Source organism: Onychomys torridus, chromosome 3, assembly GCF_903995425.1.
Source record: "Onychomys torridus chromosome 3, mOncTor1.1, whole genome shotgun sequence".
Taxonomy (NCBI): Eukaryota; Metazoa; Chordata; class Mammalia; order Rodentia; family Cricetidae; genus Onychomys; species Onychomys torridus.
The window spans coordinates 7,736,725-7,762,840 of record NC_050445.1 but is presented as its reverse complement, the minus strand read 5'-3'; the positions used below and the strand labels follow the sequence as shown (position 1 = coordinate 7,762,840).

The following is a 26,116-nucleotide window of genomic DNA, read 5'->3' as shown; positions in this document are numbered from 1 at the left end:
TTTGCTTATACCACTCCCTAAAAACAGCACTGCAAAAGAATAAATATGAAGTAGTACTCCATTAAAAACTGGGAAACAAATTATTTTCCCCAAAGTTCCAATGCTACTTAATCACCCCTTCTGGGCACAAAAAGCTCCCTCTATCTATCTATCTATCTATCTATCTATCTATCTATCTATCTATCTATCTTCTGTGTCCAGGTGAAATCTTATACATAAATAGCTTTACTATGGAAATTTAAGGAGTCAATGAGCTCTCATGTCAGTGAAAACTTATATCAGATTCAAAATAAACAGATTCTTTTAGGTTTTAAGATCTGAAAGAGTTTCTGGTTGCAAGAACTTAAGCAATGTGCAATCTGTTCAAAGTAGTGAAGAAGCACTCTAACAACTCAACTCTAGAAATATTTCATCTTTCCTTGTTGTAGATTTCCCTATGGCAAACAACTGCATGTCCTTGCCAGCCCTCATTTCTACCAGTTACAAACTGTATTAGGTGTCACCTTTTCAAAAAATAGTTGGAATATAGTTAAAAATATAATTTGTGACTTTCATAAATTGTAAACGCTTACATACAGTTTTTCAAACATTGCAGAAGTTTCACAAGTTTGCTTCTAAAGCGACATTTTTCTGTTTCTAATAAAGCTTCCTTTACATACCTGGGTTTGATAAGACATAAGTGGACACTAGAAGTAAAGCAAAAGATAACCAGACAACAACACACAACTCCAGAGAAGCTAGCTAACAATGAAGACCCAAAAAGGGACACATGGATCACACTGGGAAGGGGAAATAGATGAGATCTCCATGAGCGAAATGGGGGTTAGGGGTGGGAAATGGAGGGTAGGGCATGGAGGATGAGAACATAAGGGAATGGGATGGTCAGCTGGAACAGAGATGGAGTGGAAAAGCAATGAGAAAGATACCATGATGGAGGGAGATATCATGGGGATGGAGAGAAACCCAGTGCTAGAGAAGTTGCCAGGAATCCCCAAGGAGACCCCAGCTTAGACTACTAGAAATAGTAGAGAGGGTGCCTGAACTGAACTAACTGGCTTGCCTCATGATACCCTGTCATCACAGAGCTTTTCTCCAATGACTGATGGAGGCAGATGCAAAGGTCCACAGCCAAACACCAGGCAGAGCTCCAGGAATCCAGTTGGAGAGAGAAAAGAGATTCTATGAGCAAGTGCATCAGGATCATGATAGGGAAACCTGCAGAGATGACCAAACCAAACTAGTGGGAACTCATGAAAGTTGGATCAATGGCTGTGGAGCCTGCATGGGACTGGACTAGACCCTCTGCATGGTGAGACAATTGTGTAGCTTGATTTGCTTGGGGGGCCCCCTGGTGGTAGAATCAGAATCCATCCCTGGGGCTTTTTGGAGCTTCCTACCTATGATGGGACACCTTGTGCAGCCTTGAGGCAGGGGAAAGGGCTTGGACTTGTCTCTACTGAATGTGCCTCCCTTTGGGAGACCTTGCCTTCTTGTGGAGGGGAATGGGGTTCAGTTGGGAGAGAAAGCTAGGGGGGCCAGGAGGAGGGAAGAGGGGGATCTCTGACTGGTGTGTAAAATGAAAACAAATTTTTCTTAATTAAAAAAAAGGAAAGTAATAATTTATTCAGTTTCTTAGGAAGTCATTACATTAAGAACATAATTATATTTGTTTTACTTAAATAAAATACATTTTAAATAAAAAATAGAGAGCAGATTACACTGACTTGGTGACATGCCCAGGGCTTACATGCACACATCCAATATAGGTAGTCCTGACCAGTCCTGAGGAAATCATCTTGCTCCCTCTTATTTTAGCAGCTTCTTCCTCCCTCTTACTCCTTTCCTATTCTAAACCCAAGGTTTTCAATAGTCAATAGACCTATAAAAAGTGTTGCAAGATTGTGATTGTTCTGGCACAATTTCACATTCCTGTTGTAAAATATTTACCACTACACTGTCAACAGATTTTGTGAAAAAAGAAAGGCAAAGAAAGGAAAGAGGCTAATTGCCTGTTTCCCCACATTTACCTCCACCTGTGGAATGAAATCCTTCAGCATTTCTTATCTCTTTTCTTCAAGTCAGGGAAAATATACCCTTCTTGTTTACAAGGCTGATATCTGTGCCATGATTATACCCACCTGTCTGGGACTGTAACCCCAGGGTTATTTCTCAATTGTAAGTCCAGTTTTCCTCTTCATTTTATACATGCAGAAATGCTAACATCTTTCCCAGTATAAATAACTACTTTTAAAAATCTCCAACCATAAAAATAGGTTTTGAACCTCATTTCCCTTTGAGGCAACCTTCCCCCTTTCCCCCTCACACAGCAGCCTCTAGAGATCAGCCTGCACTGGGGACTGCCTCTTTACTTCTCCACTCCGCTACTGCTCTCTCAAATGTCTTCAACAAAATTAGGAACAGCCTAACTTACAAACTGATCAAATACTCCACTGAAGGACAGACTATCACTGCCTGTGCTGGTTTATTCTTGTCAACTTGCCAACCCTAGATGTATCTGGGAAGAGGGAACCTCAATTGAGAAAATGCCTCCATAAGATTGGCCTGTAGACAAGCCTGAGGGGCATTTTCTTGATTGATGGTTGATATGGTAGTGTCCTTTGTGGACAGTGCCAGCCCTGGGCAGGTGATTCTGAGTGTGCAAGAAAGCAGGGTGAAGAAGGCAAGAAAGCAAAGCAGTAAGCAGCCTCGGAAGCCTGGGCTCCCCGGATCATGAACTGGAACCTATACACCAAACAACCTTTTCTTCCCCAAGTTACTACTGGTAATGCTATTTTATCACAACAGAAACCTAACTAAGACACTTCTGCCAGTATCCTTGGCAATTTCATTCTTCTCAAGAGACCTCATTTACTTCTGGAACTTCAACTAGCATCTATCTGATGACTTCCAAATTCCGGTTACAGCACCACTTCACCTTTTAAAAAATACGCCTTTTAACGTATTTCACCCAGGAGTCAAAGACTGTCCTTTCTATTTACCTACATTATCAAGTTGAGTCCTCCTACTATAGATTCAACCTTTCAGGTATATTATATGATGTCACTATCTGTCCATTCTCTTCAAAACTTCTCAAAACCTCAATTTCTCTCCTCTCATTTCCACGTCGTTCTCCAAATCCTTAACTTTCTACTGTCACTTAAAGAACAAAAAACCCAAACAAGAACAAAAAACAACCAAAGCCTTAATTCAATGGATTTGTAATTCCCACTATGTCCTTTGCTTTAGAGTCCCCACTTCCCCTATTTAAAGTGCCTCTGACCGGCCTGGCCCATTGTCCATCCTCAATGTTGCCCATGTCCATTCTATGGTTCAGAAGTTTCACTGGCCCAGGTGGAAGACAACCGCCACATAAAAACAAGTAAACAAACAGCAGAGCTCAACTACACGCTACTAATCCTAATGTTCCTCACCTTGCCATTGTTCTCCTTTGAACAAACTCTTGATCGGAGCTCTAACAAAACAGGTCAAAATATAGTATAAGAAAATATAAAGTACAATATTATATTAATAATGTCTAAAAGTATTTTTATACATCTAATAAGCACTAAAAACAAGAAACATGACTACAGGATCAATGCCACATCTTATTAAATATAAACATTTGAGTCATTAAAAATGAATATCTCAAACTATGTAACTTCAGACTGATGAATTTTATTGGTAAACTGTTTCCAAGTAGTACAAAGTTTACATACTTACTTAGAAACACAGGTAGACATCATAGAGATCTGGCAATAACTTTCTTTTGCAGTGAGGAAGACCAAATTCACTGCCTGCCACATGCTACCCAAATGCTTTCCCACTGACCTACCCTCCAGTTCAACTCCATCAGGATAGAGGTGACTGAAGAAAAAGTCACCTGCTTCCGACTCCTCCACCTCTATCACACTGCTTTAAGCCATTATCACCTGTGAAGCAGTGGTTACCTCACGAATTCTCCACTTTCAATTTAGTTTTACAGAGTAGCTCCAACTGCCACTCATAACATAAAGCAGATCCTACTTCTCTGTACTAAAGCTGTCTGCACTACAGCAGTCCACCTACATACAGCCTGTCATGGCGTGTGCTTGAACCTATCTAAGCCCATTCATTTCCTCCAGCTCCCTGCCCCTTGTCCACTAACCGCCAGTTCTATTGGCCTCCTCTCCTATAAGTGTGCACAGTCCATTCTATGTCTTCTACTTGCCTACCATCTTTACCATTTCCTACAATCTAATGTCTCTCAAAGCTGTGTCTTCTAGGTTTTAGGTTCAGTATTTCCCATAAACTGTTCCAAGGGTACCATGAAACTACAACTGTCCAAAGGTTAACATGGCACTACCTCAGTCTAGCCTGCCCCCATACCCTCTTAATTAATGCCAGCATGTGTATTCATTCTTATCCCCAGCACCAAGACTTTTCAAATTCAGAATTTTGTGTATTTCTCAAATAACACCCCATTCACTATTCATTCACTATCACTACTTTAGCCCATGCCTTATTACTTCTCAATTATTCTCTCTCTTCAAAACCTAGAATTGACTTACTTCACCTAGGCCTGCATCTTCTCAATTATTCTCTCTCTTCAAAATCCAGAACTGACTTACTTCACCTAGGCCTAGTTCTTCTCAATTATTCTCTCTTCAACACCTAGAACTGACTTACTTCACCTAGGCCTACATCTTCTCAATTATTCTCTCTTCAACACCTAGAACTGACTTACTTCACCTAGCCTGAACCTTCTCAGTTCTCTCTCTTCAAAATCTAGAACTGACTTACTTCACCTAGGCCTACATCTTCTCAATTATTCTCTCTTCAACACCTAGAACTGACTTACTTCACCTAGGCCTACATCTTCTCAATTATTCTCTCTTCAACACCTAGAACTGACTTACTTCACCTAGCCTGAACCTTCTCAGTTCTCTCTCTTCAAAACCTAGAACTGACTTACTTCACCTAGCCATGCATCTTCTCAATTATCTCACTTCAAAATCCAGAACTGACTTACTTCACCTAGGCCTGCATCTTCTCAATTATTCTCTCTCTTCAGAATCTAGAACTGACTTACTTCACCTAGCCCTGCATCTTCTCAATTATTCTCTCTTCAACACCTAGAACTGACTTACTTCACCTAGCCTGAACCTTCAGTTCTCTCTCTTCAAAATCTAGAACTGACTTACTTCACCTAGGCCTACATCTTCTCAATTATTCTCTCTTCAACACCTAGAACTGACTTACTTCACCTAGGCCTACATCTTCTCAATTATTCTCTCTTCAACACCTAGAACTGACTTACTTCACCTAGCCTGAACCTTCTCAGTTCTCTCTCTTCAAAACCTAGAACTGACTTACTTCACCTAGCCTGAACCTTCTCAGTTCTCTCTCTTCAAAACCTAGAACTGACTTACTTCACCTAGCCATGCATCTTCTCAATTATCTCACTTCAAAATCCAGAACTGACTTACTTCACCTAGGCCTGCATCTTCTCAATTATTCTCTCTCTTCAAGACCTAGAACTGACTTACTTCACCTAGCCCTGCGTCTTCTAAATTATTCTCTCTTCAAGACCCAGAACTGACTTACTTCACCTAGCCTGAACCTTCTCAGTTCTCTCTCTTCAAAACCTAGAACTGACTTACTTCACCTAGGCCTACATCTTCTCAATTATTCTCTCTTCAACACTAGAACTGACTTACTTCACCTAGGCCTACATCTTCTCAATTATTCTCTCTTCATCTCTTCTCAATTATTCTCTCTCTTCAAGACCCAGAACTGACTTACTTCACCTAGGCCTGCGTATCGGTTTCTTCTGTGCTGCTGTGATAAGATACCCCAACAAAACAACTCGCAGGAGGTTTCTTCTGGCTCTCTGTTCAAAGGTACAGTCTATCACATGGGAGGGCCAAGGAGGAAGAGAGCAATGAATGCAGGCTTTTATTCAGCTCCCTTCCCCCTTATACAGTCCAAGATTCCAGCCAGGGAATGGAGCCCCTCAGTGGGCAGGCCCTCCCCCTTCAATTAATGAAATCAAAGTATCCCCCAATGGACATCTCCAGAAGTCTGTCTCTCAGGTGGCTCTACGTTCTGTCAAGTTGATAATTAAAAGTAATCATCACACCCTGCTGTGACTTGACTATAATTTCTCTCATCTGAAACTCATATTGATGGTTAATCTCTACTGAGAGGGAAAGTATGAGAAGGAAATGTAATCTGACTATAGCAATAATAGGCTGGGCCTGTGGACTGTAGTAATTAATCTCAGAAGAGGGAGAAAGAAAGGAAACACATGCTTTATGACACTTGCATAGGACACCCTATCATCAAGGCCACTGGCAGATGTGGCCCTTAAACCTGTACCTCCAAAACTATGAGTCAAATAAACCTCTTTTCCTTAATTTACCCAGTGTGTAATACTGTGTTATCACTAACATTAAAATAAGTAAGACAATCTCTAATATCACCCCTACAATGAGCTTTCCTAAACACAAACACATTTCTCCCCTGGAAAGATCATTTGCTAGCTCTCCATCATCTATAAAATCCAATTTCTTTTTATGGTTCTGCCCTAACATCCTGTTAAACAGCCCAATCCAAACTTCCTCTCTTATTCTTCCTTACAGGGAATTCTAGCCTCATTTGGCCAATCACTACTTCCTACATCCAATACTTCATCCTGCTGTGACTTTATCTAACTGACCCAGGTGAAGATGTCCATGACTTACTCTCCCAATTTAGAATACAGTATTGTATGTCAATATTTACTCATAGATTCTGTTTCTTTTTAACTAACCTTCTTACTAAAATTTATGTGTAGGTATACAATCAACTGTGGTCATATATAAAGCTTGAAATTTTTGAGTTGACCAATATTTCAGTCCCAGAAGCAAGACTGGACAAGCTCTTGCTTCAGTTATCATGGTAGAAACAAGTGTTCCTTTCAGGTTATTTAGTGTCACCTTTTCTTTTTCATTTCTATGCTTTTACAAACTTACTGTCTGAAATAGTTCCAATTATAGTACTGTCTGGTCTTTTGAATACAAGGCAGCTATGATTCTACCTTATGTAAAAAATAGGAACATATTAGATATAAGGTGTTACTGCTTGCCATGTAAGATTGGTTATAAATTAAAATAGGCTGGCTGGGAAGCCAATGTCAACAAATATATTGAGTACAGTGCCTCTGCATGGAAACACATATAAAATAAAGCTATATATTAACCAGTATAAATAAAGCTATGTACTAAACACTAGGACCAAAGGCATACAGAAACCTTGTGTTCTGGTGGAAGCCCCATGTCTCTCTCCCCCCAGACCCTGCCCCATTCCAGAAAGCCGGCCATCAGCAGCTCCTTCCCCAGAGATGCCCAGGATGTGCCACAGGTGCTGTACATGTTCTGTCTCCTGCCTTCCTGCCTTCCTGAGAGCCACCCAGGAATGCCCTGCTTTACACTGCCCTGTTTATTAAATCTGGATTTATTAATTTGGTTTGATTTGGCTTATTGCATCAGCGGCAGAGGAACCAGGCAGTTAGGCATTCAGAACTTATCATTTTGCCCTGTATTTCCCTTAGAAGAAACTGCTCAGTATTTGTGGAGTTTACAGATCACAACTAGAATAAAACTGATGCAAAATTGGAGAGCTCACTAAGGACAGACAAAGTATCATTTACTTTTTGTACTCTATTAGTGTAATTAGTTGTTTTTGTTCTTTGATTGTTTGGCTCCTTTGGGGGCCTGCCATCCAGCTCCCAAATAAATCACACATGGAGGCTTATTCTTAATTATAAATGGCTGGCCTTAGCTTGGCTTGTTTCTTGCCAGCTTTTCTTAAATTAACCCATCTACCTTTTGCCTCTGAGATTTTTTTTTCCTCTTCTTACTTCTGTAATCTTATTTTCCACTCTTACTCTGTGGCTGGCTGGGTCCCTGATGTCCTCTTCCTTCTCTGGCTACTTCTCCACCCAGATTTCTCTTTCTATTAATTCTTTCTGCCTGCCAGCCCCATCCTTTCTCCTGTCTTGCTATTGGCTGTTCAGCTCTTTATTAGACCACCAGATGTTTTAGACCGGCAAAGTAACACTGCTTCACAGAGTTAAACAAACGCAACATAAACAAAAGTAATAGACCTTAAAATAATATTCTCTAACATGTTAGTATTATGCTACACACAATGCACTTAGTGTTTATTCAAAGAAAATTTAAAATTCTGACTTAAAATACCTGTAATATGATTTACCCTACATATTCGGACTTTATAGTAAAATCCCCAGGTAGGTCACCACTTCTCCATGTCTCTCATCCAAGTGGGGCCCTGCTCAGCTGCAAAGTTTAATGTCTGAGTATCAAGCCTCCACTGTGACCTCTTCATCTCCTTTATGATTCAAGATGGTGTTCTTTATGTTCAAACCACAGTTAAATGGAAAATCATTCACTCTTCTCTGGTCAGTCAGTGCTATGGGTTTAGATCTCCAAACTATTAACTAAGAGCCAGTCAAAGTGGGAGACTGAACACAGTGTCTACAGTCTCTCCCTCTAGAAGTCCCGAATCAAAGAATATTTGTAAAGGGAAAAGTCAAAAATAATCATACTGGAATGGTAGAGAATTCAAAGAGAAAGACTAGCAAGCTGGTGTTGGAAATGCTTAGAAGTTGAATGTAAGGTGTGTGTATCAAGCTGAAAGGCAGAACTGATAATCTGAGATTAAGTGTCTCACAATGCATCTACAAATGCTACTAAAATACCAAAGACATCCTCTGAAATTAAAATGAAAACAAGTCTCCTAGAAAATCTCCAAGGACAAACATGGTAGTGGCCATAATAGCTAGTGAAGCCAGTTCTCACAGGTTAACCTCACAAGCATCGGTTCAAGCCTTGGCCTGAACAATGTAAAGAGTCACAATTCAGACTCCTCCACAAGTAGGTAGAACTGACTCCTACTCTTGTAAGAGCAGACTGGACAAGGAAGTCAAAGAAATTACTCATCTCCATCCAAGCATTTAGGGCTCTCACACACCTACCTGGTTCAGAAAACTCTGAGCAGAAGTTAAGAGTTATCCAGAGTCAGTAGCTTCCCCAGGCTCCAGAGTAAGGCTTTAGTAAATGTCTGGAGGAATATTCCCTCTAATCAGGCCACATGAAATTGCCTTGAATAAAAACCCACCAAGAAAAGAGCACAGAATTAAAAATCTTAAAATGTTTAAGGGGAAAACACAATAAAAGGAGGCTGCCGCCGAAGAAAGCATGTAACCCTGGGTAATCCTGTACTGTAGACTTCAGAAGTGCACACAAGCTCCTCCCAAGGGGATTTGCTCCGGGCCTCCCTTGAGAATGTGTGTGCACAAATAGTCTTCCTTTATAGACAATCAATAGCTACTGTGTAAGGGTTGAAAACATGGATGGTTTCTACGACATATGGTACATTTTAAACTTAATAGTACCACTCCTCTATTGAGGGGCACTTGGAAATGTGCTAGAGCATTATGCTTGTGCCAAGGACCAATACAGTGAAAAGGACAATAAGCACTAAGCAGCATTAAGGGTGATTCTGCACCAAGGATCTGGCCAAAAATGCTAGTCACCCAACTGCTGGGAAACATCACTATCACTAGTGTATCTCTGAAACTGGAGCAGTGATTAACCTCATGAAAAAAAGACTAGAGAGGAACTTTATTTTATTTTTATATAGTTCTGACCAGCCTGGAACTCACTATGTGGACCAGTCTGGCCTCAAACTCAGATATCTACCTGCCTCTGCCTCTGGAATACTGGAATTAAAAGCACATGCCATTTTGTTTATCATGTGTCTTAGTTAACTGTTCTACTGCTGTGTTGAGACCAAGGCCACTTACAGAGGGAAACATTCATTGGGGCCATGCTTACTGTTTCAGAGGATTAATCCATTAACATCATGGTGGGGAACTTGGTGGCAGGCACACATAATACTGGAGAAATAGTTGAGCTAAGCTTTTCATCTGATCTGTAGGCAGCAGGCAGATAAAGACAGACACTGGGCCTGGCATGGGCTTTTGAAACCTCACACAGTTCCACTCCTCATATACTTCAAGTATATGAGCCTATGGGGGCCATTCTCATCAAACCACCACATCATCTTGTAAATTTTGAAGTAAATGTATCATAGATAAATAAGGGGCTGGGTATGGTGGCACATACCTTTAATCTTTACACTCAGAAGGCAGAGGCAGGTAAATGTCTATGAGTTCAAGGCCACTCCTGTCTACACAGTGAGTTTCCAGCTAGCCAAAACCATAAGCGAGACTCTAGCTCAACACTCAATATAAATAAGTAAGTAAGTAAGTAAGTTATGGGACCGGCTGAACCCCTCCCTCAAGGTGTGCTGGGTTGTTCAGAGCACCAGGGGCAGAGCAACACAACCGGCTACTCTGCAAGTCTTAGGATCCTAGAGTAGTGCCTTCAACTAGTTCTTAGCTACAATATCTCGAGCATTCAAACGGGTTTACTAATGCCAACTGTGTGCTCATGACTTTCTGAAGCAGCAGCTGTCACGTCAATGTTCCCCACAAGGTACCAAAAGCCCTAGAAAGGAGTCACTTGAGTTTGCAGTGCAAACTGGGATGGTCTGCAGAATAACACTGAATAAACTAACAAAGGTCTCTGTTACTGACAGACTTTGCAAAGAATCACATGGATTGAATTTGAAAGGAGGCAAAAATATGAAAAATTTGCCTGGATGAAAATGGAAGGTGAAGAAAGACAGGAAATGGCTACTGAAAGAAAACATACACTTTGCTTCCTAAAGATAACAAATTCTGTATGCACACTTACCTTTAGGGGGCTGGGTAGATGCTCAATTAGTAAAGTTATTACCATTTAAGCATAGGACCAAGTCTGGATCCCCAGTACCATTGTAAAATGTCAGGTACTATTTTGGAGTATTACTAACTATGTAAAGATGTGTTACATTTGTTTTTACTGAGGAATATTACTTTAATTGTGTAAAGGTGTATTACATTTGTTTCCTCTTGCCTGCCTAAGGCACCTGATTGGTCTAATAGAAAGCTGAATGGCCAATAGCTGGACAGGAGAGGGGTAGGTGGAGCTGGCAGGCAGAGAGAAAAAGTACTGAACCAGCAAGCTCCAGGTTCAGAGGGAGCTTGAGAGACCTGCCTCAGAAAATAAGGTAGAGAAGGGATTGAGAGGTGACACCAGATGTTAACAGCTGTCTGATTTCAAGAGTGTATACACACACACACACACACACACACACACACACACACACACACACACCATTGTGTTTGAATGCAAAATGTCTTCCACAACACAGTCTCATGTGTCTGAACACTGCATCCCCAGGTGGTGGCACTGTTTTGGGAGGTTGCAGAACCTTTTGGAGGTAGAACTTCACTGGAGCAAGAGGGCTTTTTAGAAAGTAGTAGTAGGTGCAGCAGCTTCTTTATCATTAAAGAGGAGGAAGCTATACCAAAAGCTCCCACTCGCCTGGACTAAGTCAGCCTCAGTCAGCACACCTTTTCCACCATGATGAACTAAATCCCATTAAATTATAAGCCAGAATAAATCTTTCCTTCCTTAACTTGCTTCTTGTTGGGCATTTAGTCAGCAACAGAAAAATTACTACACAATCTGGATCCACCACACTGAGTACTGCCCTGTAGAGATATACCTGTTTCCCCTCTCTATTTATTGTACACAGTAGCAAGTACACATAGTGTGCACTTACATGTTCCTAGAAGCTAGTATGTTAAAACTGCAAATGGAAGTGGGATAAGGAAAATGATATACAGCTCCTTTAAAATATCCCCTGGTCTCTACAGTCCTTCAACTTTTATCTTCATATTACAATTAATTACATAATAGGACAATCCGTAAATATAAGCAAGAATGAAATTATTCTGATTAATAGCTCTTGGGTAACTTTCTTGTTAAAACATTTTTACTTACATTTAAAGAGCAGAACAAATTCAAACACTATAAAACAACAACAAAGCCAAATACCTAGACTCCAGACATGGTTCATCCTTGACCAGGAATACAAATATCTTCAAGTGCTATGCTGTTCATTTTGTCAATTTGACACAGACCAGAGTCACTGTAAAGAGGGAACTCTCAACTGAAAAACTGTCTCCATCAGATTGGCTTGTGAGCATACCTATGAAGCATTTTCTTGATTAATGATGTGGAAGGGCCCAGCCCATGTCTGGTGGTCCTAGGTTGTATAGAAAGCAAGCTGGCCAGGCTCGATGGCACATACTTTTAATTCTAGGACTCAGAAGGTAGACAGATCTCTGAGTTCAAGGACAGCCAGGACTACATATTGAGAACCTATCTGCAAATTTAAAACACTAAACAAACAAGCAAACAAGCTGAGCAAGCCAGTATGCAGCATTTTTCCATGGTTTCTGCTGCCTTTGCTTCCCTTGATGATGAACCTTTAAGCTAAATTAAAGCCTTCCTCCTCCTAAGTCGCTTCTGCTCAGTGTTTTAGAGCAGAGAATAAAACTTGAACAAGTGCATTCAAAGCACTAACCCGGTGCTGGAGAGATGCTCAGGGGTTAAGTACTTCTTTCTGCCAAAAGAACCTGGGTTCCACTCAACAGCCACATTAAGGCACACAATGTCTGTCACTCCAATTCTTTTGGATCCAACTTCCTATTCTGGTTTCTATAGACACCAGGCACACACATGGTACACAGGCATCATATAGGCAAACATTCATATATATATAATGATAAATTAAAAACATAAAATTCACTGCTACAAGATTTAAAAAAAAAAAACACACTCAGAATTTGAATATAAGTGATCGCTCCAGACTTAAACTTATAAAAGTGTATACAAGACAAGTGAAATTAGCAGAAGAATCCACTGTTACAGAGGGTTAAAAAAAATCATAAATAATTATCTATCCCAAATACCTTAAGACAAACCCTTATAAACCTTATAAGATAAACCCAGATAAAGCTGGGAAGATGACTCAGTTGGCAAGTATGGTGACCTGAGTTCAGATACCCTGCACCCACTTAAAAGAAAAAAAATAAATAAATAAAGCTGATTAGACAGGGCACTGTGGGCCTGAACTCCCAGCATGAGTGATGCATAGGCAAGAAAGCTTCTCAGGCCTGCCTGCCGGCCAGCCAGTGAGGCGATGAGCTCTAGGTTCAGCAAGAGGCTCCCCGCTCCCCATCTCAAGAGACAGGTGGCAAGCACTAGAAGACTCCTGATGTTGACCTTCAGCCTCCACACACATGCGTGAGCGCATACACACACACACACACACACACACACACACACACACACACACACACACACACACAAATTGCATATCACCTTGCCACAAAGATGAACATTCAGGGTAGGAACACAATAAAGAAAATCTAATGATCTCTTGTCCTGTAAGCCCTAGGAAAGGACAACATCTGGCCAAGTTTGGAAAAAGGTAAATATTAACTGAGATCTCCAAAAAAGCCAAGAACTTGCCTATAAGATACAGTGCGATCAATATATTATCACAGTCCTTCCTACCATTGGTATTTTGATTTTTCGGGAGAGAGAGGGTAGAAATATACAGGGCCTTATTCTGTAGCACCAGTTGCCCTAGGAATTCTCCAGTTTTTCTCATTTTTGTAGTTTTCCCACACCCTTTCTCATGCCTTACGTTACAAAACCCATACAGCTCATCTACCACAATTACTGTTAATGTCCTTCTGCTGAGATTAACAGTGTGTCATGCAGAGATAAATGAAACCCTACCTTCACAGTTTATCCTTAAGTAGATGGTCTCAAAAAACCGTTTTCATTCTTTAATTAACAATCAAATACAGTTAAGAAAACTTAGGGAATATAAGAGTTTATTTTTAAAGGGGACAAGGCTGAGAGTGTAGATGAGCGGTGGACCACGTGTCTAGCATGTGTGAGACCCTGCATCTGCTCCCCAACATATGCATATAACCTAAAATAACTTTAAAAATAAGACCAGGGCTTTTCTTAGGGAAAAGAGGAGCTTTCGGGGTGATCCCAAACCTGGAAACCCAGAAAAGACTGCACAGGCATCCCTTGAAAAGTTCAAAATGTGTACGCTAAGCCATTGGGTTTGTTATGCTGGAGTCACAATGTCCCTGAGTTTCTTCCTTACTCTCGACTCTGCTACTCACCACTGTCTTTCAGGCTCTTTAGCTCACCTTTAACTTGTGACTACCAACTTCTTTCCGACTGTAGCCAACTCAGCACAAGGCTATGACACAATGCACTTGGAAATAGTTTAATGGCCATGCTGCATTAGGGAAAAAACCCTCCTTTTTTGTCTCTGGAAATATTTAAATTTCTCTTCTGATAACTTAGCCTTTTCATGTATGCAACCTAATCCCTTCTTTTCTTTGCCATGCAAACCTGTTCTAAGCACCTTGATCTTTTCCATCCTATCGGCACATACACACCTCATTCCTAGACTACTTCACTCACGTGACTCATTCCATGGAAGGCCTTTTCCCACTTAGTCACTAATTTCTAAACAATTATGGCCATCTTTTGTTTGGGTCAAATCAATTTTAGTCTTCAAACTCTTTTCAAAATTAACTCAACAGGAGAGCAAGTTTCTACCCACAGGTGAAATTTCTTTTCCTTTTCTTTTTAACTTTCTTTTTAAATAATTAAAATTATGTTCATTTATTAAGGCTGGGTGTGTGGATGTCAGAGGACAACTTATCTGAGTCACTTCCTTCCTTCCACCTCATGGTCCTAGGGATCCAACCCAGGCCAATGGGCTTGGGGACAGGTATTTTTACTAGCTGAGCCTTCTTGCCGGCTGTTGCAGCTTGAGTTTCTGTTGCTAGGATAAAACAAACAAACAAAAAACCTGACCAAAACCAATTTGAGGAAGCAAAGATTGATTTTACAACGTTCTGGTCACACTCCATCACTAAGTGAGTTGAGGCAGGAACTCGAGGCAGGAAATGAAGTAGAAACCATGGAGGAGTGCTGTTTACTGACTTACTTTCCATGGCTTGCTCAGTTTGCCCCCTTATACAACCCAGGATCACCTGCCCAAGGGCAACACAATCACCAGTGGGTTGGGGCTTCCTCCAACAATGAAAATAAAGGAAATTCCCCACTGATTTGCCCACAGGCCAATCTGATGGAGGCATTTCCTCAATTTAGGTTTCCTCTTCCTAAATGATTCTAACTTTCATCAAGTGGACAAAAAACCATATCCTTCCACAAATCATTTTAGAACTAACAGTGTTATTTATGGTAACAATGCTACTTATTTGCTAAATTTTCCTAATATCTTTTTCTAAAAGTATAAGCACAGTCTATGTTCAAGGAATGATGCTTGGCTAAGTAAAACAAATTTTATTTTTATTTTCTCAAACTATATAATGGAATCTTTTATTATAGGTGTGTATGTATTTGAAATTTCCAGAATATACAAATTCGGATTTTCTTCCAGTAAAAATTTCTACGGAAAAGTAACAGAGTATAAATTGCTTCTTTTAGAAACATAAGGGAAAGGGAAGCACACAGACTTGGATGATAAAAGATAAGAAACAAAAACAGCAAAGTAGGACTAGAAAACATTGGCAGTGCATTCTTAGGAGACAGGTGAGAAGCAAAGAATGAAAAGACAGCCGAGTGTTTTACTGCTGCGTTCTTATTAACACTGGCATGAAGTCATCATCAGTGAAAACACACTATAAATACCTGCTACGATACAGTAAGCTGGACAAAAAAGGTTGCTAAAAGCGCCCCCTCCCCCAAATATCTGATTTGTACTATCTTTAGGACAGTAGTGGGAGTCAGTAGTTTTTAAGAGAAAATTTAAAAAGTTCCAGAAACTCAAAAGATTCTCTCAAGAAAGCAGTGGTTAAGTTGTAATTAATTACATATTATCTGGAATTTCCAAATTAAGTAGCATAAACTGTTGCTAATATGTTCTATTAATACTCTCACTGGGAGAACATTAAAATGTTCTAAAGACTTTTATGTGTTCAGTCACAACTTCAGTTAACCTTATTGATCTTTTACCTTATTTACCCTACAAAGTCAAATTCGTCATTAAAGATGTATCTGCTTTGAAGTTTTCCAGAACTCAACGCTCATGATTTGTGAAGGCATGCTACAACTAGGTTGCCCAAAAAGGTCCAACCATCTTAAATGGCTTAATTTTTTCATTCATTCTCATTCCGTAGAGTATTGGTTTTAAAAGGAATATAACTATTTGAATAAATCTGTATAAAAATAGAGATGATCATTTATTTCTAAAATAGGTAACTTAACTCCAATGCTTTAAACTTCACTCAACTATCCTAAGATTCTTAGGCCAAAGTGCCAGCTGGAATATTAAAAGATGAAAAGACAATTTTACTTATAAAACCAAAATTAAAATGTTCACACAACATATGTGCATATGGACATACATAATAAATTCATTTGGAGATGACCACACTCATTTGAAATGCTAAAGAATTCCCATATAAATTCATTCTATGGTAACAAACTACTACAGATCTATTAGAAGTATATACTGCTTTATTTAAAATAAGATATCACATTATTAAATACTGTTTTACTTTACAGGTTTTAGCAGGAAAAAATGGGGATTGTGTCGTGTCAATGTTATAAAATCTTCAGGTTGGAAGGAACCTGAATTCACCTATTCCACTTTGTCAGTCAATAATTGATTGATCTTTGTAAATACACTGAAAAGTCAGATGAACATTAGACATTACCTAGTCAATAGTACATAATTTAAATAAACATTCATCTAAAATTACACAGACCTATACTGGAGCTATAGAAAGAAAACTGTGAATGGGAACTTAACTAAAGAGCTATTAGGTATTAGGTTCTGTGCATACCACCCCATACCATATAGTAAGAGAAAGAACTTCCTGAATACATTTACTACATACCGAAAATATGCTATATTTTATTTATATTAACCAATTAAAACCATAGCCAGTGTGGTAGTGCACACCTATAATCCAAGAACTGGGGCACAATGATCACTAAATCCACACCAGTTTGAGGTTACAGAGAAAAGACCCAATCTCAAAACAACTCTTTGAAACACTTGTACCAGAAAACCTACTGTTTTGACTGAATAGAGAGCTTTGTAATCTGAACAACATAAAAGAGGAATGGAAGAGCTGAGGTACGCCCCAGGGCTAACTCTCATACCATGCTGAAAAAGAATAGAGTACGGGTCCTCATTTTAAGGAATCATGTGAGTTAACTTAAGACCCTATGAAAACAGTATCTTGTTAGTAAATACACTTTTAAATAATATTTGTTACGGTTAATGAAAACAAATAAATGTTTCTTTTAGCAAAGAAGCATCTGAATGAAGCATGAGGCTGATGTTAGTAAATGTATAGTAAACTTCAATAGTTTATCAACTCTACCACTGTAGTGTTGTTACAGACAGCTTCAGCTGTCAACCTGACACACACTCAGTCACCTATGTAGAAGGCACCACAACTGAAGAATTGCCCAGATTAGAATGGACTGTGGCCCTACCTGTAAGGCTTTTTTCTTAATTACTAGTTGATGTAGGCGGGCCCAGCCCGCTGTGGGAGGTGCCATTCCTAGGAGGTAAGTCTAGGCTAAGAAGGCTAGCTGAGCAAGCCAGAGGTTGCTTAAGCAACACCACTCCATGTTTCTGCTTGAAGCTCCTGCATGGCTCCTTTGATGATGGACTATAAACTGTAAGCTAAAATGAACTCTCTCCTCCCCAGGTTGCTTTTGGTCATGTTGTTTATTACAGCAATTGAAAGCCAACTAAGACAAGTACTAAACAAAATTCCAGAAACATCCCAGAACTTCTAAAGAAGTATAGCATTAGCCATCTTTATATCACTTGGTTAAAAGCCATGAAAACAAGCTGTATCTGGAAATAAGACCTCAAAACACACTACTTTATGTATCATAGTATATTTGTATAGACTGTGGTATTACAGGTATCATGTTTATATGAAAACCAAATCCAATGACTTGAAAAGACCCGAAAAACCTACGTAACAAAACAAGATTTATTACTATAATCAAGGGTGGGCAAGACATGTGCAAACTAAGAGGTCACCACACTTAGGATCACCTTCACTACTAAGCCAACTTACCAGTGATAATGTACCAGAAGAGTGAGGAGCCAGAGCTCCTGGCAAAAGATACATTCCTAAGATCAACACTTGACATGAATTTATGTTTTCAAGTAGTAACAGATTAGTTAAGGTACTGGTGAACCATTTTTTTTTGTAACTCAAATCAATGAACATAAACACACACACACACACACACACACACACACACACACACACACACACACACAATTATCACTATATAGCCCAGGCTGGCCTAGCAATTGCTATATAGCTTAGTCAGCCTTAAACCTGTCATTCTCCTGTCTCTCCATCCTCAGTACTGGAATTCAGGTGTGTGCCACCACACCTAGTCAATAGATGCCCTAAGACTAGTGTTTGTCACCCCCATGCTACTGACATTCTGGGTGACTCTTCTTTCTTTGCAGGGCACTTTGAAGCATCCCTCACTTAGACAACACTAGCAACTCCTCTCATCTGTGACAGTGAAATGCCTGGGGATAAAGTGCCAGCAAACTCATCCCTAGTTAAGAAATACTACTTTGCAGAAGGAAATGAGGCAAAAATAACATTTCTTAGCCCTTCTCCCTTTTCTGAGAGGCCAAGCAAAGGGCTCCCTAAAGGAAACTGTCTTAATCTCTGGAAACTGAACATTACCTTGCTAAGAAAAAACGTAAAAATTGTGATGGTATTAAACAAGGCTCTTGTGAGGAAGATGAGTTGGGGAGGGCAGAAAGAGGAGGAGGAAAGAAATGAGGAGGACGGAGCTGAGAGGTTTGAAAGGCCAGCCTTCACAGGTGAGAATAACGGAGTTACAGCTAAGGAGTGCCCATGGGAAACCCTGGAAGGAGCAACAAAGGATTCTCTAGATTCCCCAACAGGAACAGCTTAATGACATCTTGACCCAGTGCTACTGACTGGAGCATCTGGTCTTCAGAACTCTAAGAAAATAAATTTTGGGGTTTTGTTTATAAGTAAGTGTGCCAATTTGTTGCAGCAGCCAAGAGAAACTAAGAGAATCTAAAAGTACTTTAAAAATCTGGTGTTAAATCTGCAATTAGTAAATGAGATTATGTATGAAGAACATTTAGCACAGTTCTTGAACGCTAATAGGCAAGTGTTGGTGTGCGGTATTCAAAGTTCCTAAGAATGAGAACACATAAACCATTCACTCATATAATGAAGATTATACAAGTTATATGTTACAATTTGTCTTGAATAAAAAGAAAAACTGTGACAGTTTCTTGAGGACAGAAAGCCTGAACCCTTATTGATTTAGAAAGCAAAAGAGGGAAGAAAAGAGCATGAGCAAAGGAAGGGGAACCAGCGAGATGTGTGCTGCCTGCCGTGTGGACCTGGCTAATGTGCTGGAGAGGACGGTCAGAACAAATGCTACACTAAACACCACAGAACGCCCTCCAAAAACTCTGTGGAATGGTTTGGTGGTGAACAGAATATTCCACAGGATGTACTAATTTATTATACTCAACCTGTGAGTCTTCAGGGCTGGAGTTAAAATCCTTTGCTATCGGATCACTGCACAGGACAGGTGCTTACACAAAGAGCACGCTGTACCAGTCTTTCTACAGCAAAAGTACCTCCTAAACAAAACCTCAGAAACCAAATATCCTTTCACCATTCAATTGCATCCACTTAGCAGTTCCCGAGGCCAGTATGCCCCCCAGGATGAAGGCCCTCGGCCCTCCACCAGGTCTCTCATTTTCACTCCTACGCATATGGCCCACAGCAGTCAGACATCCCCACTGTCAAACCTCCTAAATGTTTTACATGTCTCCAGCTGTCCACCCCCTTTTAATAACACCTCTCCTACTCAACTAATACCTATTCCACAGAATAAAGGAACCACAAAAACATGCAAAGCACACACAACAGATTTAACATAGACTTTTTCTTTTTGAAACTGCCTTGTTGCTCACTTTTTTCCCGTTTTTTGAGACGGTTTCATCTGTGTAGCCCTCCCTGGCTGTCCTGGAACTTGCTGTGTAGACTAGGCTGGCCTCAAACTCAGAGATTCCCTTGCCTCTGCCCCACCACTGCTGCAATTAAAGGTGTGCTCACTGGTTTTAATAAATGTTTTACCTAAATTTTCAAGCGATATTAAGTTTTTACAAGATTTCTTCCAATGGCACCAAATCACTTACTGTTTCTATATGAAAGTAATAAGCTTAAAGATCACCCGACCAAATGCGACTGTACTGACTGGAGGCCACCCTTTTTAGGAGCGAAGGAGAGAGGCCAGTTTGCTGAGCTTCACGAGTGAAGCCAGAAAGCAGCAACGCAAGTCAGTGCTCAGATAAATACGCCTCATGTTAGCTCTTTATCTTCCCGCAAGCATCGACATCCATCGATGCATACTTGCAGCTTTTTAAAATTTAATTTCCAGCATTCACCTTAATGTTCTTCAGAATTTCAGCTGCATCTAATTTTGTTACTTTATACTTGCATGACAATGTGAGAAAACTTGCTAAGCTCCATTCTCTCTAAAAGCATTAGCAGATAGCTGGGCTGTGGTGGCACACACCTTTAATCCCAGCACTCGGGAGGCAGAGCCAGGCAGAACTCTGGGAGTTCCAGGCCAGCCTGGTCTACAAGAGCGAGATCCAGGACAGGCACCAAAACTACACAGAGAAACCCTGTCTCGAAAAACCAAAAAAATCCTCCTTTTTTCTGTGAATCTAATAGATAAAAATGGTACATAATAGAATTTTTTTGTTGTTTGATTTACTTTTTAAGTAGGATCTCAACTGCCTCAGCTTCCTAAGTGCTAAATTTACAGACATATGCTACCACACCCAACACTTAGTCTTAGTTTATATTTGCATTCCGTATGAAGTTGAAAGTCTTATCATATACATAATACAATTTAGATTTCTGTTTTGAGACTCTGTCCATGCTTTCTGCCTACATGGGGTTAATCTTTTGCTTACTGGTTAGTAAGTATTGTTTACAGACTAAGAAAGTCACTCTTTTGTCTTCAGTAGAAATTGTAGATATTTGCCCAGTTTCTTCATTATCATCATGCTATTTTTATCATTTCATGCTATACTGATTCTTCCACACATACATCTTTCTTAAACAAACTGTAAATGCCTCTCATTAGGTACAATTCTTTTGTATATTCCTAGAAGAATGCCTTTCAGATCTTTAGAATTGAAGATCAAATTAAAAAGTAAAGATAAAATTGCTTCAGGAATGACTGGGCACAGATCTTATCATGGGGTGTCTACTGGGATTGCACATGGTTACAATGTACAACCAAGTTCTGATAACATAAGCTCCTCTGTCAAACAGGGAAGAAGTCAGTACTGGCTGCTGTCCCCAGCTGCCTGGGTGGGTACTGTAAAAATGCAGAAGCTGCTGATGGACATATTTTTCTACCAGGAGGAACAGAAAGTGCTCCTCTACAGCCAGAGAAGAGTAAGCCACACATTCACTAGCAACGGCAGGATGTGCAGTACCAGTGGGTTCTAGCTAGCAACAAGGGGAGATTGGTAAGGAACCTATCCAGAAACAAGGAGTATAAAGGAAAAGCTGCTGAAGATGACAAGGCGAGCCAGGGTCAGGTCACACGTAGGAGCCAGCAAGTAGTGGAAAGGATCTAAAAATCAGCTTTAAAAAAACAAACAAAAAACTCCACACTCACTCGCTGCCTCACCTTCAGCTCTCATTCTTCCTTAAATCTGTGATAACTTCAATTGGTGGGTCTTCTGAAATCACCACCCCAGTGTTTAAAACAAAGCTCAGTGTCAGTGGAATCTAGCAACAAGTGAACATTTTTCTATAAGCAGAAAATGTCTCTTCTGGGATGTTACACTTTGAAAAGAGGGTCTGAAGAGATGGCTTGCAGTTAAGAGCACTTGCTTCTCTCCAGGACGGGAGTTCAGTTTCCAGCATCCATGTGGGATGGCTCACAACCATCTGTAAATCCACTTTCAGGGGATCCAATGGCTTGTCCTAGGCTCTAAGGGCACCACATATATGTGGCACACACATACACTCAGGCACACCCATACACTACAAAATTAATAATTTTGGGGGGATTTTTGTTTGTTTTTTGAGATAGGGTTTCTCTACGTAACAGCCCTGGCTGTCCTGGAACTTGCTCTGTAGACCAGGGCTAGCCTTGAACTCAGAAATCTGCCTGCCTCTGCCTCTGGAGTGCTAGGGTTAATGGTGTTCGCCACCACCGAAAAGAGAAATTTTAGGATAAATGCAAAATCATCTTAAAGGAAAAAAATCAGAGCAATTTAGAAAGGTGGGAACTACTCCAGATTGTTAGTGATTATGTGAATTGTTAGTCATTATGTACCATGAAAAAAAACTGAGAAAGGTCTGAGTTCTATCATAATCAAGGAAAGTCATAAAAGTTAACTTCTCTCTAACCTATTAAAAATGCATTTTACTTTGTTTACTGAGCTCAGTTTCTGAAATGGCCACAACAAGATTAAATATTATCAGAAAAGAGAATTCAGAAATTCTACTTTATTATACTGGGTAGGAATAATCATAAGTTAATGGCCAAAAGGTATAGATCTTTAACCTAATCTCCATGTTGCTGCCAGAAGACTACCTTTCCTTCTGTGGGAAATGAACACAAACTTAACTATAAGGGATGCTTTGATATCTCCTCCCCTAAAAGCTTTCAAAAGGAGACCAATCTGCTTTAAAAGGTTTGGAATTAGTATACTTCAAACAAGAGTGATGATCTCTCCAGATTCTTCAAGACAACTAATATCTGTGTACATTAAACAAGTAATTAAACCTACACTGCTTCTAAGATTAATGCCAGTAACATCCCATCTCTGAAAGCTATAATGCATTCATGAATCTTATGCCGCATGGTTATTTAGTTAGTCCATTTAACAGTAGTTCAAAAAGTACACTGTTAATAACAGTCTAGAAGGAGAGGTACTTTGTGAGTGGAGTGTGAGTTGTTAAAGGAAAAATCGTTACACACTGAGATCAAGACTTGGTTCTGAATGCATCCTCCTCAGCACACGCTCCAGCAGTTTGGCAAAGTGCCCAGGATGATTAGCAGCCAGTGCAAGCAGAGAAGGGATCCCGTAGACATGAACTGCAAAGGCTCCCCCAAGTGGTCACACACGAATAACAGCAAAGCGTGGGGCAATCAGTGCTGCTACTCTGAAGCTAACCCCAAATACTCTTAAGCAAAGCTGATGCCTACAATTAGAGAAAAATGTAGTCAAATACTAGTACCACAATAGTAGAGGGTCTTCCACGCTTTAAGATGTGATGTTTATGAACAGAGAATTGCTGTTGTTTTGAAAGAAAAACAACCTACCAGTAAAACAAAACTACAATAATTTTTCTCTATAACATTTTCTAGGCATGATGATATCTCAGATAATTGAGTACTTTTTAACTCTGCTCAACCGTCCCTAAATATCAGCACATCCTTTGTGGTAACTACATTTACTTGAAGCCAAGTTCTGATACGAATATAGTTACGTACCAAATGAAATACATTGGAAAAGAAAATTTATCGGTGTTATTATATACCTAACTTAGAATTTGCAGAAGTTCCCTTTGGGCCACCAGTAATCTGAATTGACTAAATGACATGAACAATCCAAACAGGTCTTCCTACCTCTCTCAGTATTTATTTTCTTGGTGTTTTAATCACCCGAGGGTCTCCCTATAGCATGATCACTATACTGTTTGCAACTCTCTCAGCAATGATCTGCTGATGTACCCATTTTTGACAAAGCTCAAATGTCCAAAATGTGCAAAGCATTTAATTAAAACATCTGTTGTCTTCTGCTAATCATCCATTATTCAGTAGTAAAGCCTTATAGGTATACTAAATATTCAAACAAGCAAGGCAATTTTAAAACATGATCAAACAGCTACCCAGAGCCTCCGGATTTTTTCTCCTTTTTTCAGTCTCAAGCCTGAAGGTGAAGGAGAGGAAGCAGCCTGGGAAGTCTAACACAATTTCTGCTTGAAATGAGCCTCAGGGGAAAAAAAAACCTGCTCCCTCAAATATTTAAGAAAATTATAAAATCCAACATTTTTCCTGAAGAGAAAAAAAAGAATTGCCTTATATAGTGCTATCAGACTTAATTTAACTACAACAGCTTTATATTTTTGCCTCAAACCTTTAAAAAAAAAAAAACACAGATTTTAATATTCCAAGGTGGATATGGAACTCACTGGCATAAAAAAGACACACACCCTCCTACATAGCCTGTAGTCTCCATAGGACAAAATAGAGCAATTCAAAGTGTTACCATTTGTGCATTATGTAACACTAATTTAGAATAAAAGAAACAAGAACCTTAAAGGGCAATACATGGATTTAAACAATAATTTAAATATATGAAGGATTTAAGATATAAATAGCCTCAAACTGAAACAGTCCCCAAAGTTACTTGTTTACAGAGTAATAAGGCCTCTGAACACAAAACTATAACCAGGCCTAGTAGTTTATCATAACTGCACAGCCTATGTCTGGTTCCTTGTTTGACCAGTGTACCAAAACTATCTCAGCCTTGGTAACGGTGTATTACCTCGCCTAACACGAGACATATGTAAGTTTCAAGAAAAATAATAATAATCTGAATGACTACACGGGAAGAAATGCCCGCTAAATCATAGTCCAAGAGAAGAGCAATTTAACGCATCCCGAATATTGTCAGCTCTATGACAAGGAACCCCATTCAGGAAGGCTAAAGTAAAATTCCAAGAATTCCCAGAGGCGTAGGAAAGAGTAAAAGCATGGCTAGCCTGACCTTAACCGGCTGCTTTTTGAGTAATGCGGAGAATTTTCTGAGCTTCTCACCGACAGCCTTCGAGTCTCTCTTCCTTACCCCCCTCCTTCCCACCTACACAAATGCTCGCCCCAGAAAATCAGAGTTGAATGAACGTTATCTCGAGCTGCGATCCCAGGAACTGGGAGCTTGAAAATAAAGTCCCAATAAAGTGTTGTCTTTTTTTTTTTTTTTAAGTACCCCCGCAAGAACATTAATAACAAAATACACCCCAACCAAATCCACAAGCTGTCACCGCGCTGTCGGATCTGCCATCTACTCCCCCCAGGTCCGCTGCCCGGCCAAAACAGAAGGGACGAGAAGGCAGGCACCTTTCTGCTTCCAGGCAAATGTGCCCAGGCTCGGAGAGCACGCGCTGAGCGGCGACCGCCCCCGCAGAGGCGTGTGCTCGCCCACGGCCACTTTAGCCAAACAACTGGAACCTCGTGGCTGGCAAGTGGCAGCAGGAGTTGCAGCAAGCCGCCTCCCCGGGATCTTGGAGCCCCCAAAGGTGTCAGTCTGAGCAAGCCGCCCGCCTGCCCGCCCGCTCCGGTCCACGCTGAAGCGCTCGCGCCGCAGAGGGAGGCGGCCGGCCCCGCCCGGAAGGGGCGGCCCGCGGGAGCGCGTGGGGCGAGGGGCGCCGGCGGGACACGCCGTGGCTCCCGCGCCCAGGTGGCAGGGGCGGGGCCCGCGTGGCGCCTCCCGGCTGGGGCGCCGGAGCCGGCCGTTACCGCACCGCGTGGAGCCGCCACTCACCGGCTCGCACCTCGGCCGCCTCCGCGCCGCCGCTCCTCTTCTCAGCCGCGGGCGCCGCGTAGCCCCATCTACCGACTCGGGGCTCGCGGTCGGGCGGGCAGCTCCCGCCGGCCCCGCCGGACTCGCCCTCCGCCCGGCTCCGGGCGCTGCCGCTGCCCGCCGGCCCGCGCGGCCAGCCTCCCTCAGCCGCTCCTCTCCCGCCGCCGCCGCCGCCGCCGCCACCGCCGGGGCGCGCTCCTCCTGGCCTCGCGCGTGCGCGCCGGACGCCGGGGGGGGGGGGGCGGGGGGGGAGGGCGCGCGCACTCGTGCGCGCGGAGGTCCCCCCCACCCCCCCCAGCACACACACACACCCCCGCCCGCGCGCCCGCCGGCCCGCCCGGGCCCCGCCCCTCGGCCGTGGCCCCGCCGCCAGGTGCCGCCGCCAGAGGGCCCCGCGGGCGGGTCCCGTAGGGTCGCCCTGGCCGGGCGCGCGTCCTCGGCG

The 26,116-nt window shown here is 41.3% G+C and overlaps 1 protein-coding gene across 4 annotated transcripts in view; it reads right to left on the bottom strand.

The window, feature by feature from the left end:
* The window catches only part of Mpp6 (membrane palmitoylated protein 6), a 104,541-nt gene extending 78,685 nt beyond the window's left edge, over positions 1 to 25,856 (bottom strand). For 2 of the 4 annotated variants that reach the window (XM_036180241.1, XM_036180244.1), the window contains exon 1: positions 25,636 to 25,856. The gene's annotated coding sequence lies outside the window, so the exon portion shown is untranslated. Of the gene's footprint in view, positions 1 to 25,211; positions 25,474 to 25,635 lie in introns of those variants that run through there. The other 2 variants (XM_036180242.1, XM_036180243.1) reach the window with 2 other exon arrangements.
* Between the last annotated feature and the right edge of the window lie 260 nt (positions 25,857 to 26,116).